A 16807-nucleotide genomic window follows, 5' to 3' on the forward strand; every position below is an offset into this window, starting at 1 on the left:
GAACCCACCAGTTTTACAGAGGAAAACCCTATCAGGGCACTTGCTCCAGCGGTAAACAATTCTGAAATTGGTCAGAGGTGGGGAATCATCTCCCATACAGCCAGCAACCCACCCCCCATGCAAGGAGCGTCCTCATTGCAAAGCTGGGGGACCGTGCCGAGGCATCTCTGAATACAGGTGAGCTGAGCCCCAGGCCAGCTGCTGCTGAACTGTTCCCACCCTTCCCAGGTAAAACACCTGAATATGTACAAAGGCTTGAAAGCCTAGAGGAAGGGCCGTGGACCCACACCAGCGACAGCACGCAGGCCAACTTGGTGACTGCAGGCCAGCCAGGGTGATCCTGGCCCCGGGCGCTCTTCCGGAAGCTTTCCATTGTCCTGCCTGAGATACCCCTCTTGTCCCGGCCCCCACTGCTTTTTTCCTTCCTCACCTCTGTGCGGAGAGAAATTCCAGCGGAAGGTATGGGTGACACATCCTCTTCTTTACAGGTGGCAGCCTGGCAACTCCTGCAGAAAGGCCAGCAGAACCCCACTCACACCGGGCCACCAACAAAGCTGTGGCCCCTCACACCCTCCCACCAGCACAGGCCCGAGACTGCTGACGGAGCAGAGAATATGGAGTCAGGCACAGCTTCAGGGGCTATTGCTGCCTGGAGCGCTGTTTATATTGACCTCAACCATGCACACCTGGGGAGGGCCGGCCGGCAGGGTAAGGCTGCCCAGGTCAGCTAATCCACAACCCTCAGGGAATCACATTGTTGTAAATGGACCTCGCTAAGGCAGAATAGAAGCCAAGGAAAATAAGGACACAATGCCATTTGCAGCACCGTAGATGAGTCTAGAGGTAATCACGTGACTTGGAGTAAGTCAGAAAGTGAAAGACACATATCATTTCATATCACTTATAGGTGTTACCTAAAATAGGAACCAGGGCAGTCATTTCCACTGAGAAGTGCAATCATAGATTCATTCAACAAACTTATGGTTCACCAATGGAAAGGTGTGAGGATTGGTTTCATTACGATATCGGGGTTAACAGACATATACAAACAGAGGTGACATATATAATCACCAAAGACCTACGGAATACCAAGAGAAGACTACTCAACATTCTGTCATAACGTACATGGGAAAAGGATCCCAGGAAGAACAGACATCTGTATATGTGTAAAAGAACCACATCTTCCACACCTACAACAAGCCAAACATTGTAATCAAACTTGCTATAATAAAAAATAAAAAAATTAATTTAAAAATACGAACAAGAAGTAGGGAGTCAAACTTGAGGGGCTTTCTCCTGGCACATTCCATTCTAAATTCCAATCTAGAACACGACGTCCATTGAGGCTCTGTTGCCCTAGTAACCAGATGTGTTAAGGGAGAACTGCTGCCAGCTAGTGGCCGTTTCACACAACAGCAGCTTTAATCCCAGGGCTAATGGTCAGTTGATATTCAAAATCATTGCAGGCCTGTAAATGACACCTGCCCTGAAAACAAATCCTGGGGCCACATATCGACCAAAAAATTTAAAGGATGTCCATATTTCAAAACGACCGTTTCAAAAGGCATATTTTATGCACATTAGTGTTCTGCTTCTTTTTCTTTCTTTCTTTTTTGGTTAAAAACACGGGAATGGAAAAAGGCATCCCTCAGAAGGGGCGAAAGTAGTTGCAAACGAATCAATGGACAAAGGTTTAATCTCCAATATATATAAACAGCTCATGCAGCTTATTAAGAAAACAAACAACCCAATACAAAAATGGGCAGAAGATCTAAAGAGACGTTTCTTCAAAGAAGACACAGAGATGGCCAAGACGCACATGAAAAGCTGCTCAAGAGCACTAATTATTAGAGAAATGCAAATCAAAACTACCATGAGGTATCACCTCACACCTGTTAGAATCGGCATCATCAGAAAATCTAGAAACAACAAATTCTGGGGAGGGTGTGGACAAAAGGAGCCCTCTTCCACTATTGGTGGGAATGTAAATTGATACAGTCACTATGGAGAACAGTATGGAGTTTCCTTTAAAAAACTAGAAATAGAATTACCATCTGACCCAGCAATCCCACTTTTGGGCATATACCCAGAGACAACCATAAATCAAAAAGGCACATTCACCACAAGGTTCATTGCAGCACTATTTACAATAGCCAGGTAATGGAAGCAACCTAAATGCCCACAGACAGATGAATGGATAAAGATGGGGTACATATATAAAATGGAATATTACTCGGCCATAAAAAGGAATGAAACTGGGTCATTTGTAGAGACATCGATGGATCTAGAGACTGTCATACAGAATGAAGTAAGTCAGAAAGAGGAAAACAAATATTGTATATTAATGCATATATGTGGAACCTAAAAAATGGTACAGATGAACTGGTTTGCAGGGAAGAAATAGAGACACAGAGGTAGAGAACAAACGTATGGACACCAAGTGTGGGAAGCCCTGGGGTGGTGGTGGTGGGATGAGTTGGGAGTTTGCGACTGACCTGTATACATGTATATGCATAAAATACATAACTAATAATAACCCGCTGTATAAAAAAGTAAATAAAATTAAATTTCAAAATTTTAAAATATAAAATTTAAAAATAAAACAGAAAAAAGTTCTTCCCTTCACACAGATGTATTTATAGGAATGAATTATTTCCATGCTTATATCTATAAATACATAAAAGAGGAATAAAATCTAACTTGAACCATAAACGAAAAAAAACCCTGAACCCACCAGTTTTACAGAGGAAAACCCTATCAGGGCACTTGCTCCTGCGGTAAACAATTCTGAAATTGGTCAGAGGTGGGGAATCATCTCCCATACAGCCAGCAACCCACCCCCCATGCAAGGAGCGTCCTCATTGCAAAGCTGGGGGACCGTGCCGAGGCATCTCTGAATACAGGTGAGCTGAGCCCCAGGCCAGCTGCTGCTGAACTGTTCCCACCCTTCCCAGGTAAAACACCTGAATATGTACAAAGGCTTGAAAGCCTAGAGGAAGGGCCGTGGAGCCACACCAGTGACAGCACGCAGGCCACTTGGTGACTGCAGGCCAGCCAGGGTGATCCTGGCCCCGGGCGCTCTTCCGGAAGCTTTCCATTGTCCTGCCTGAGATACCCCTCTTGTCCCGGCCCCCACTGCTTTTTTCCTTCCTCACCTCTGTGCGGAGAGAAATTCCAGCGGAAGGTATGGGTGACACATCCTCTTCTTTACAGGTGGCAGCCTGGCAACTCCTGCAGAAAGGCCAGCAGAACCCCACTCACACCGGGCCACCAACAAAGCTGTGGCCCCTCACTCCCTCCCACCAGCACAGCCCCGAGACTGCTGACGGGGCAGAGAATATGGAGTCAGGCACAGCTTCAGGGGCTATTGCTGCCTGGAGCGCTGTTTATATTGACCTCAACCAGGCAGACCTGGGGAGGGCCGGCCGGCAGGGTAAGGCTGCCCAGGTCAGCTAATCCACAACCCTCAGGGAATCACATTGTTGAAAATGGACCTCGCTAAGGCAGAATAGAAGCCAAGGAAAATAAGGACACAATGCCATTTGCAGCACCGTAGATGAGTCTAGAGGTAATCACGTGACTTGGAGTAAGTCAGAAAGTGAAAGACACATATCATTTCATATCACTTATAGGTGTTACCTAAAATAGAAACCAGGGCAGTCATTTCCACTGAGAAGTGCAATCATAGATTCATTCAACAAACTTATGGTTCACCAATGGAAAGGTGTGAGGATTGGTTTCATTACGATATCGGGGTTAACAGACATATACAAACAGAGGTGACATATATAATCACCAAAGACCTACGGAATACCAAGAGAAGACTACTCAACATTCTGTCATAACGTACATGGGAAAAGGATCCCAGGAAGAACAGACATCTGTATATGTGTAAAAGAACCACATCTTCCACACCTACAACAAGCCAAACATTGTAATCAAACTTGCTATAATAAAAAAAAAAAAAATTAATTTAAAAATACGAACAAGAAGTAGGGAGTCAAACTTGAGGGGCTTTCTCCTGGCACAATCCATTCTAAATTCCAATCTAGAACACGACTTCCATTGAGGCTCTGTTGCCCTAGTAACCAGATGTGTTAAGGGAGAACTGCTGCCAGCTAGTGGCCGTTTCACACAACAGCAGCTTTAATCCCAGGGCTAATGGTCAGTTGATATTCAAAATCATTGCAGGCCTGTAAATGACACCTGCCCTGAAAACAAATCCTGGGGCCACATATCGACCAAAAAATTTAAAGGACGTCCATATTTCAAAACGACCGTTTCAAAAGGCATATTTTATGCACATTAGTGTTCTGCTTCTTTTTCTTTCTTTCTTTTTTGGTTAAAAACACGGGAATGGAAAAAGGCATCCCTCAGAATGGGCGAAAATAGTTGCAAACGAATCAATGGACAAAGGTTTAATCTCCAATATATATAAACAGCTCATGCAGCTTATTAAGAAAACAAACAACCCAATACAAAAATGGGCAGAAGATCTAAAGAGACGTTTCTTCAAAGAAGAAACAGAGATGGCCAAGACGAACATGAAAAGCTGCTCAAGAGCACTAATTATTAGAGAAATGCAAATCAAAACTACAATGAGGTATCACCTCACACCTGTTAGAATCGGCATCATCAGAAAATCTACAAAGAACAAATTCTGGGGAGGGTGTGGACAAAAGGAGCCCTCTTCCACTATTGGTGGGAATGTAAATTGATACAGTCACTATGGAGAACAGTATGGAGTTTCCTTTAAAAAACTAGAAATAGAATTACCATCTGACCCAGCAATCCCACTTTTGGGCATATACCCAGAGACAACCATAAATCAAAAAGGCACATTCACCACAAGGTTCATTGCAGCACTATTTACAATAGCCAGGTAATGGAAGCAACATAAATGCCCACAGACAGATGAATGGATAAAGATGGGGTACATATATAAAATGGAATATTACTCGGCCATAAAAAGGAATGAAACTGGGTCATTTGTAGAGACATCGATGGATCTAGAGACTGTCATACAGAATGAAGTAAGTCAGAAAGAGGAAAACAAATATTGTATATTAATGCATATATGTGGAACCTAAAAAATGGTACAGATGAACTGGTTTGCAGGGAAGAAATAGAGACACAGAGGTAGAGAACAAACGTATGGACACCAAGTGTGGGAAGCCATGGGGTGGTGGTGGTGGGATGAGTTGGGAGTTTGCCATTGACCTGTATACATGTATATGCATAAAATACATAACTAATAATAACACGCTGTATAAAAAAGTAAATAAAATTAAATTTCAAAATTTTAAAATATAAAATTTAAAAATAAAACAGAAAAAAGTTCTTCCCTTCACACAGATGTATTTATAGGAATGAATTATTTCCATGCTTATATCTATAAATACATAAAAGAGGAATAAAATCTAACTTGAACCATAAACGAAAAAAAACCCTGAACCCACCAGTTTTACAGAGGAAAACCCTATCAGGGCACTTGCTCCAGCGGTAAACAATTCTGAAATTGGTCAGAGGTGGGGAATCATCTCCCATACAGCCAGCAACCCACCCCCCATGCAAGGAGCGTCCTCATTGCAAAGCTGGGGGACCGTGCCGAGGCATCTCTGAATACAGGTGAGCTGAGCCCCAGGCCAGCTGCTGCTGAACTGTTCCCACCCTTCCCAGGTAAAACACCTGAATATGTACAAAGGCTTGAAAGCCTAGAGGAAGGGCCGTGGAGCCACACCAGCGACAGCACGCAGGCCAACTTGGTGACTGCAGGCCAGCCAGGGTGATCCTGGCCCCGGGCGCTCTTCCGGAAGCTTTCCATTGTCCTGCCTGAGATACCCCTCTTGTCCCGGCCCCCACTGCTTTTTTCCTTCCTCACCTCTGTGCGGAGAGAAATTCCAGCGGAAGGTATGGGTGACACATCCTCTTCTTTACAGGTGGCAGCCTGGCAACTCCTGCAGAAAGGCCAGCAGAACCCCACTCACACCGGGCCACCAACAAAGCTGTGGCCCCTCACTCCCTCCCACCAGCACAGCCCCGAGACTGCTGACGGGGCAGAGAATATGGAGTCAGGCACAGCTTCAGGGGCTATTGCTGCCTGGAGCGCTGTTTATATTGACCTCAACCAGGCAGACCTGGGGACGGCCGGCCGGCTGGATAAGGCTGCCCAGGTCAGCTAATCCACAACCCTCAGGGAATCACATTGTTGAAAATGGACCTCGCTAAGGCAGAATAGAAGCCAAGGAAAATAAGGACACAATGCCATTTGCAGCACCGTAGATGAGTCTAGAGGTAATCACGTGACTTGGAGTAAGTCAGAAAGTGAAAGACACATATCATTTAATATCACTTATAGGTGTTACCTAAAATAGGAACCAGGGCAGTCATTTCCACTGAGAAGTGCAATCATAGATTCATTCAACAAACTTATGGTTCACCAATGGAAAGGTGTGAGGATTGGTTTCATTACGATATCGGGGTTAACAGACATATACAAACAGAGGTGACATATATAATCACCAAAGACCTACGGAATACCAAGAGAAGACTACTCAACATTCTGTCATAACGTACATGGGAAAAGGATCCCAGGAAGAACAGACATCTGTATATGTGTAAAAGAACCACATCTTCCACACCTACAACAAGCCAAACATTGTAATCAAACTTGCTATAATAAAAAATAAAAAAATTAATTTAAAAATACGAACAAGAAGTAGGGAGTCAAACTTGAGGGGCTTTCTCCTGGCACATTCCATTCTAAATTCCAATCTAGAACACGACTTCCATTGAGGCTCTGTTGCCCTAGTAACCAGATGTGTTAAGGGAGAACTGCTGCCAGCTAGTGGCCGTTTCACACAACAGCAGCTTTAATCCCAGGGCTAATGGTCAGTTGATATTCAAAATCATTGCAGGCCTGTAAATGACACCTGCCCTGAAAACAAATCCTGGGGCCACATATCGACCAAAAAATTTAAAGGACGTCCATATTTCAAAACGACCGTTTCAAAAGGCATATTTTATGCACATTAGTGTTCTGCTTCTTTTTCTTTCTTTCTTTTTTGGTTAAAAACACGGGAATGGAAAAAGGCATCCCTCAGAAGGGGCGAAAATAGTTGCAAACGAATCAATGGACAAAGGTTTAATCTCCAATATATATAAACAGCTCATGCAGCTTATTAAGAAAACAAACAACCCAATACAAAAATGGGCAGAAGATCTAAAGAGACGTTTCTTCAAAGAAGACACAGAGATGGCCAAGACGCACATGAAAAGCTGTTCAAGAGCACTAATTATTAGAGAAATGCAAATCAAAACTACAATGAGGTATCACCTCACACCTGTTAGAATCGGCATCATCAGAAAATCTACAAAGAACAAATTCTGGGGAGGGTGTGGACAAAAGGAGCCCTCTTCCACTATTGGTGGGAATGTAAATTGATACAGTCACTATGGAGAACAGTATGGAGTTTCCTTTAAAAAACTAGAAATAGAATTACCATCTGACCCAGCAATCCCACTTTTGGGCATATACCCAGAGACAACCATAAATCAAAAAGGCACATTCACCACAAGGTTCATTGCAGCACTATTTACAATAGCCAGGTAATGGAAGCAACCTAAATGTCCACAGACAGATGAATGGATAAAGATGGGGTACATATATAAAATGGAATATTACTCGGCCATAAAAAGGAATGAAACTGGGTCATTTGTAGAGACATCGATGGATCTAGAGACTGTCATACAGAATGAAGTAAGTCAGAAAGAGGAAAACAAATATTGTATATTAATGCATATATGTGGAACCTAAAAAATGGTACAGATGAACTGGTTTGCAGGGAAGAAATAGAGACACAGAGGTAGAGAACAAACGTATGGACACCAAGTGTGGGAAGCCCTGGGGTGGTGGTGGTGGGATGAGTTGGGAGTTTGCGATTGACCTGTATACATGTATATGCATAAAATACATAACTAATAATAACACGCTGTATTAAAAAGTAAATAAAATTAAATTTCAAAATTTTAAAATATAAAATTTAAAAATAAAACAGAAAAAAGTTCTTCCCTTCACACAGATGTATTTATAGGAATGAATTATTTCCATGCTTATATCTATAAATACATAAAAGAGGAATAAAATCTAACTTGAACCATAAACGAAAAAAAACCCTGAACCCACCAGTTTTACAGAGGAAAACCCTATCAGGGCACTTGCTCCAGCGGTAAACAATTCTGAAACTGGTCAGAGGTGGGGAATCATCTCCCATACAGCCAGCAACCCACCCCCCATGCAAGGAGCGTCCTCATTGCAAAGCTGGGGGACCGTGCCGAGGCATCTCTGAATACAGGTGAGCTGAGCCCCAGGCCAGCTGCTGCTGAACTGTTCCCACCCTTCCCAGGTAAAACACCTGAATATGTACAAAGGCTTGAAAGCCTAGAGGAAGGGCCGTGGAGCCACACCAGCGACAGCACGCAGGCCAACTTGGTGACTGCAGGCCAGCCAGGGTGATCCTGGCCCCGGGCGCTCTTCCGGAAGCTTTCCATTGTCCTGCCTGAGATACCCCTCTTGTCCCGGCCCCCACTGCTTTTTTCCTTCCTCACCTCTGTGCGGAGAGAAATTCCAGCGGAAGGTATGGGTGACACATCCTCTTCTTTACAGGTGGCAGCCTGGCAACTCCTGCAGAAAGGCCAGCAGAACCCCACTCACACCGGGCCACCAACAAAGCTGTGGCCCCTCACTCCCTCCCACCAGCACAGCCCCGAGACTGCTGACGGGGCAGAGAATATGGAGTCAGGCACAGCTTCAGGGGCTATTGCTGCCTGGAGCGCTGTTTATATTGACCTCAACCAGGCAGACCTGGGGAGGGCCGGCCGGCAGGGTAAGGCTGCCCAGGTCAGCTAATCCACAACCCTCAGGGAATCACATTGTTGAAAATGGACCTCGCTAAGGCAGAATAGAAGCCAAGGAAAATAAGGACACAATGCCATTTGCAGCACCGTAGATGAGTCTAGAGGTAATCACGTGACTTGGAGTAAGTCAGAAAGTGAAAGACACATATCATTTCATATCACTTATAGGTGTTACCTAAAATAGGAACCAGGGCAGTCATTTCCACTGAGAAGTGCAATCATAGATTCATTCAACAAACTTATGGTTCACCAATGGAAAGGTGTGAGGATTGGTTTCATTACGATATCGGGGTTAACAGACATATACAAACAGAGGTGACATATATAATCACCAAAGACCTACGGAATACCAAGAGAAGACTACTCAACATTCTGTCATAACGTACATGGGAAAAGGATCCCAGGAAGAACAGACATCTGTATATGTGTAAAAGAACCACATCTTCCACACCTACAACAAGCCAAACATTGTAATCAAACTTGCTATAATAAAAAATAAAAAAATTAATTTAAAAATACGAACAAGAAGTAGGGAGTCAAACTTGAGGGGCTTTCTCCTGGCACATTCCATTCTAAATTCCAATCTAGAACACGACTTCCATTGAGGCTCTGTTGCCCTAGTAACCAGATGTGTTAAGGGAGAACTGCTGCCAGCTAGTGGCCGTTTCACACAACAGCAGCTTTAATCCCAGGGCTAATGGTCAGTTGATATTCAAAATCATTGCAGGCCTGTAAATGACACCTGCCCTGAAAAGAAATCCTGGGGCCACATATCGACCAAAAAATTTAAAGGACGTCCATATTTCAAAACGACCATTTCAAAAGGCATATTTTATGCACATTAGTGTTCTGCTTCTTTTTCTTTCTTTCTTTTTTGGTTAAAAACACGGGAATGGAAAAAGGCATCCCTCAGAATGGGCGAAAATAGTTGCAAACGAATCAATGGACAAAGGTTTAATCTCCAATATATATAAACAGCTCATGCAGCTTATTAAGAAAACAAACAACCCAATACAAAAATGGGCAGAAGATCTAAAGAGACGTTTCTTCAAAGAAGACACAGAGATGGCCAAGACGAACATGAAAAGCTGCTCAAGAGCACTAATTATTACAGAAATGCAAATCAAAACTACCATGAGGTATCACCTCACACCTGTTAGAATCGGCATCATCAGAAAATCTACAAACAACAAATTCTGGGGAGGGTGTGGACAAAAGGAGCCTTCTTCCACTATGGTGGGAATGTAAATTGATACAGTCACTATGGAGAACAGTATGGAGTTTCCTTAAAAGAACTAGAAATAGAAACCTTGACTTTCCCTAACCCTAACCATAGCCCGGAACGGAATCCTACCACCAACCCTACACCTTATCTATGCCGTAGAGTAATCCTAATCCGTACGCTGGCACTAACCAGTGAGTCAACACGTACCCTGACCCTAACACGTTTCCATACACTCAGCTGTGCCCTAAAACTTGTCGTTGCCTATCCTTAACCTTAGCCCGGAACAGAAACCTACCATCAGCCCTACACCTTACCCTAAGCTGTACCCTAATCCTAATTCATACATCAACACGTACCCTGACCCTAACACGTTTCCGTACCCTCACCTCTGCCATAAACCTTGCCGTTCCATAACCCTAACCCTAGCCCGGAACGGAAACCTACCACCAACCCTACACCTTACCTTACGCCGTACCCTAATCCTAATTCGTATGCTGACACTAACCTGTGCATCAACACATACCCTGACCCTAACACGTTTCGTACCCTCACCTGTGCCCTAAACTTTGCCGGTCCCTAAACATAACCCTAGACTGGAACGGAAATGTACCACCAACCCTACACCTTACTCTATGCGGTACCCTAATCCTCATGCGTATGCTGACACTAACCCGTGAGTCAACACGTACCCTGAACCTAACACATTTCTGTACCATCACCTGTGCCCAAAACCTTGCAATTCGCTAACCCTAACCCTACAACGGAATGGAAACCTACCGCCCTCCGTACACCTTACCCTACGCCGTACCCTAATCCTAATGCGTATGATGACACTATTCCATGTATCAACATGTATCATGACCCTAACACGTTTCTGTACCGTCACCTGTACCCTAAACCTTGCCGTACCCTAACACTAACCCTAGCCCAGAATGGAAAACTACCACAAACCGTACAGCATACCCTACACGGTACCCTAATCCTAATCCGTACACTGACACTAACCCGTGCGTCAACACGTACACTGACCCTAACACTTTTCCGTTCCCTCACCTGTGCCCTAAACCGTGCCGTTGCCTAACCCTAACCCTAGCCCAAAACGGAAACCTACCACCAACCCTACACGTTACTCTACGCCATACCCTAATCATAATCCGAGCGTCAACACGTACCCTGACCCTAACACATTTCCGTACCCTCACCTATGCCCTAAACCTTGCCGTTCCATAACACTAACCCTAGCCTGGAACGGAAACCTACCACCAACCCTAGACCTTAACCTACGAAGGACCATAAACCTACTCCGTACGCTGACACTAACACATGCGTCAACACTTACCCTGACCCTAACACGTTTCCGTACCTTCACCTGTGACCTAAACCTTGCCATTCCCTAACCCTAACCCTAGACCACAATGGAAACCTACCACCAAGCCTACACCTTACCCTAAGCCGTACCCTAATGCTAATCCATATGTCAACACGAACCCTGACACTAACACGTTTCCATACCCTCATCTGTGCCCAAAACCTTGCCGTTCCCTAACACTAACCCTAGCCTGAAACGGAAAACTACCACCAACCATACACTTTACCCTATGCCGCACCATAATCCTCATCTGTACGTTCACACTAACCCGTGCGTCAACACGTACCCTGAGCCTAACACGTTTCGATACCCTCACGTGTGCCCTAAACCTTGCCGTTCCCTAACCCTAACCCTAGCCCAGAACAGAAACCCACCACCAGCCCTACACCTTACCCTACGACGTACACTACTCCTGGCCCGTACGCTGGCACTGACCCGTGCGTCAGCACATAGCCTGACTCTCCCACATTTCCGTACCCGCACCTGTGCCCTAAGACTTGCCATTCCCTAACCCTAACCCTAGCCCGGAAAGGAAGCCCACCACCAGCCCTACACCTTTCCCTACGCCGTAGCCTACGACTGGCCCATACGCTGGCACTGACACGTGTGTCAGCACGTAGCATGACTCTCCCACGTTTCCATACCCTCACCTGTGCCCTAAGCCTTGACATTCCCTAACCCTAACCCTAGCCCGGAAAGGAAACCAACCACCAGCCCTACACCTTACCCTACGTTGTTGCCTACTCCTGGCCTGTACGCTGGCACTGACCCGTGCGTCAGCACATAGCCTGTCCCTCCACCATTTCCGTACCCTCAACTGTGCCCTAAGTCTTGGCCTTCCCTAACCCTAACCCTAGCCCAGAACAGAAACCCACCACCAGCCCTACAGCTTACCCTACGCCTTAGCCTAATCCTGGCCCGTACGCTGGCACTGATGCGTGCGTCAGCATGTAGCCTGACCTTGCCACGTTCCCGTACCCTCACCTGTGTCCTAAGCCTTGCCGTTCCATAACCCTAACCATAACCCCAAACGGAAACCCTCCACCAGCCCTAAACCTTACCCTACGCCGTACCCTACACTTGGCCCGTACGCTGGCACTGATCCGTGCGTCAGCATGTAGCCTAACCCTCCCACTTTTCCTTACCCTCACCTGTTCCCTAAGCCTTGCCGATCCCTAACTCTAACCCTAGCCCGGAACGGAAACCCACCACCAGCCCTACACCCTACCCTACGTCGTAGCCTACTGCTGGCCCGTAAGCAGGCACTCTCCCATGTGTCAGCCCGTAGACTGCCTCTCCCACGTTTCCGTACCCTCACCTGTGCCCTAAGCCTTGCAGTTCCCTACCTCTAACCCTAGCCCGGAACGGAAACCACCACCAGCCCTACACATTACGCTATGCCGTACCCTACTCCTGGCCCGTACGCTGGCACTGACCCATTCTTCAGCACGTATCCTGACCCTCCCACATTTCCGTACCCTCACCTGTGTCCTAAGCCTTAACGTTCCCTAACCCTAACCCTAGACCGGAATGGACACCCACCACCGCCCTTACACCATACCCAACGCCGTACCCTACTCCTGGTCCACACCCTGGCACTGACCCGTTCTTCAGCATGTAGCCTGACCCTCCCACGTTTCCGTCCCCTCACCTGTGCCCTAAGCCTTGCCGCTCCCTAACCCTAAAACTAGCCCGGAATGGACACCCACCACCAGCCTTACACTTTACCCTACGCCGTACCCTACTCCTGGTCCATACCCTGGCATTGAACCGTGCTTCAGCATGTAGCCTAACCCTCACACGTTTCCGTACCCTCACCTGTGCCCTAAGCCTTGCCTTTCCCTATCCCTAACCCTAGCCCGGAACGGAAACCCACCACAAAACCTAAACCTTAACGTACGCCGTAGACTACTCCTGACCCGTACGCTGGCAGTGACCCTTGCGTCAGCACATAGCCTGCCTCTGCCACGTTTCCATACCCTCACCTGTGCACTAAGCCTTGCCGTTCCCTAACTCTAACCTGGAACGGAAACCCACAACCAGCCCTACACCTTACCCAATGCCGTACCCGAATCCTGGCGCGTACGCTGGCAAAGACCCGTGCGTCAGCACGTAGCCTGCCACTCCTACGTTTCCGTACCCTCACCTGTGTCCTAAGCCTTGCCGTTCCCTAACCCTAACCCTAGCCTGGAACGGAAACCCACCACCAGCCCTAAACCTTACGCTACGACGTACCCTAATACTGGCCAGTACGCTGGCACAGACCCGTGCGTCAACACGTAGCCTGCCACTCCCACGTTTCCGTACGTTCACCTGTGCCCTAAGCCTTGCTGTTCCCTCACCCTAACCCTAGCCCGGAACGGAAACCCACCACCAGCCCTAAACCTTACCCTACGCCATACCCTACTCCTGGCCCGTACGCTGGCACTGACCCGTGCGTCAGCACGTAGCCTGACCCTCCCACGTTTCCTTACGTTCACCTGTGCCCTAAGCCTTGCCGTTCCCTGACCCTAACCCTAGCCCGGAACGGTATCTCACTACCAGCCCTACTCCTTACCCTACGCCGTTCCCTATTCCTGGCCCGTACGCTGGAACTGACCCGTGCGTCAGCACATAGCCGGACCCTCCCACGTTTCCGTACCCTCACCTGTGCCCTAAGCCTTGTCATTCCCTAACCCTAACCCTAGCACGGAACGGAAACCCACCACCAGCCCTACACATTAGCCTACGCCGTAGCCTATTGCTGGCCCGTACATTGGCACTGACCCATGCGTAAGAACGTAGCCTGACCATCCCACGTTTCCGTAACCTCACCTGGGCCCTAAGCCTTGCCGTTCCCAAACCCTAAACCTAGCCCGGAATGGAAACCACCACCAGACCTACACCTTACCCTACGCAGTACCCTACTCCTGGCCCTTACGCTGGCACTGACACGTGCGTGAGCACATAGCCTTACGCTCCAACCACCCTCCCACTACAGAAATGGTCAGAAGATCTCATGAGACGATCCTTCAAAGAAGACACAGACATGGCCAAGACGCAGATGAAAAGCTGCTCAACATCACTAATTATTAGAGAAATGCAAATCAAAACTACAATGAGGGGGCTTCCCTGGTGGCGCAGTGGTTGAGAGTCCGCCTGCCGATGCAGGGGACACAGGTGCGTGCCCCGGTCCGGGAAGATCCCATATGTCACGGAGCAGCTATGCCCGTGAGCCATGGCCACTGAGCCTGCGCGTCCGGAGCCTGTGCTCCGCAACGGGAGAGGCCACAACAGTGAGAGGCCCGCATACCACACAAAAAAAAAAAATAAAAAAAAAATCAAAAAAAAACTACAATGAGGTATCACCTCACACATGTTAGAATCGGCATCATCAGAAAACCTACAAACAACAAATTCTGGGGAGGTTGTGGACAAAAGGAGCCCTCTTCCACTATTGGTGGGAATGTAAATTGATACAGTCACTATGGAGAACAGTGTGGAGTTTCCTTAAAAAAAACTAGAAATAGAATTACCATCTGATCCAGCAATCGCACTTCTGGGCATATACCCAGAGAAAACCATAAATCAAAAAGGCACATTCACCACAATGTTCATTGCAGCACTATTTACAATAGCCAGGTAAGGGAGCAAACTAAATACCCACAAACAGATGAATGGGTAAAGATGTGGTACATATATAAAATGGAATATTACTCGGCCATAAAAAGGAATGAAACTGGGTCATTTGTAGAGACATCGATGGATCTAGAGACTGTCATACAGAATGAAGTAAGTCAGAAAGAGGAAAACAAATATTGTATATTAATGCATATATGTGGAACCTAAAAAGTGGTACAGATGAACTGGTTTGCAGGGAAGAAATAGAGACACAGGTAGAGAACAAACTTATGGACACCAAGTGTGGGAAGCCATGGGGTGGTAGAGGTGGGATGAGTTGGGAGATTGGGATTGGCCTGCATACATGCATATGCATAAAATACATAACTAATAATAAACCGCTGTATAAAAAAATAAAACTAAATTTCAAAATTTTAAAAAATAAAATTTAAAAATAAAAGAGAAAAAAGTTCTTCCCTTCACACAGATGTATTTATAGGAATGTATTATTTCCATGCTTATATCTATAAATACATAAAAGAAGTATAAAATCTAACTTGAACCATAAACGAAAAATAACCTGAACCCACCAGTTATACAGAGGAAAGCCCTATCAGGGAACTTGCTCCAGCGGTAAACAATTCTGAAATTGGTCAGAGGTGGGGAATCATCTCCCATACAGCCAGCAACCCACCCCGCATGCAAGGAGCGTCCTCATTGCAAAGCTGGGGGACCGTGCCAAGGCATCTCTGAATACAGGTGAGCTGAGCCCCAGGCCAGCTGCAGCTGAACTGTTCCCACCCTTCCCAGGTAAAACACCTGAATATGTACAATGGCATGAAATCCTAGAGGAAGGGCCGTGGAGCCACACCAGCGACAGCACACAGGACATCTTGGTGCCTGCAGGCGAGTCAGGATGGTCCTGACACCGGGCGCTCTTCTGGAAGCTTTCCATTTCCCTGCCTGAGCTACCCCTCCTGTCCAGGACACCACCCCTTTTTTTCCTTCCTTACCTCAGCCCGGAGAGAAATTCCAGTGGAACTTATGGGTGACACATCCTCTTCTTTACAGGTGGCAGCCTGGCAACTCCTGCACAAAGTCCAGCAGAGCCCCACACACACCGGGCCACCCACAAAGCCGTGGCCCCTCACACGCTCCCACCAGCAGAGCCCCGAGACTGCTGACGGGGCAGAGAATATGGAGTCAGGCACAGCTTCAGGGGCTATTGCTGCCTGGAGCGCTGTTTATATTGACCTCAACCAGGCACACCTGGGGAGGGCCGGCCTGCACGGTAAGGCTGCCCAGGACAGCTAATCCACAACCCTCAGGGAATCACATTGTTGAAAATGGACCTCGCTAAGGCAGAATAGAAGCCAAGGAAAATAAGGACACAATGCCATTTGCAGCACCGTAGATGAGTCTAGAGGTAATCATGTGACATGTAGTAAGTCGGAAAGTGAAAGGCACATATCGTATCATATCACTTATAGGTGTTACCTAAAAATGGATACCAGGGCAGATATTTCCACGGAGAAGGGCAATCACATATTCATTAAACAAACTTATGGTTCACCAATGGAAAGGTGTGAGGATTGGTTTCATTACGATATTGGGGTTAACAGACATACAAACACAGGTGATATATATAATAACCAAAGAGCTACGGAATACAAAGAGAGGAGTACACAACATTCTGT

Source organism: Mesoplodon bidens (genome assembly GCF_964165515.1).
Source record: "Mesoplodon bidens genome assembly, contig: HAP1_SCAFFOLD_180, whole genome shotgun sequence".
Lineage (NCBI taxonomy): Eukaryota > Metazoa > Chordata > Mammalia > Artiodactyla > Ziphiidae > Mesoplodon > Mesoplodon bidens.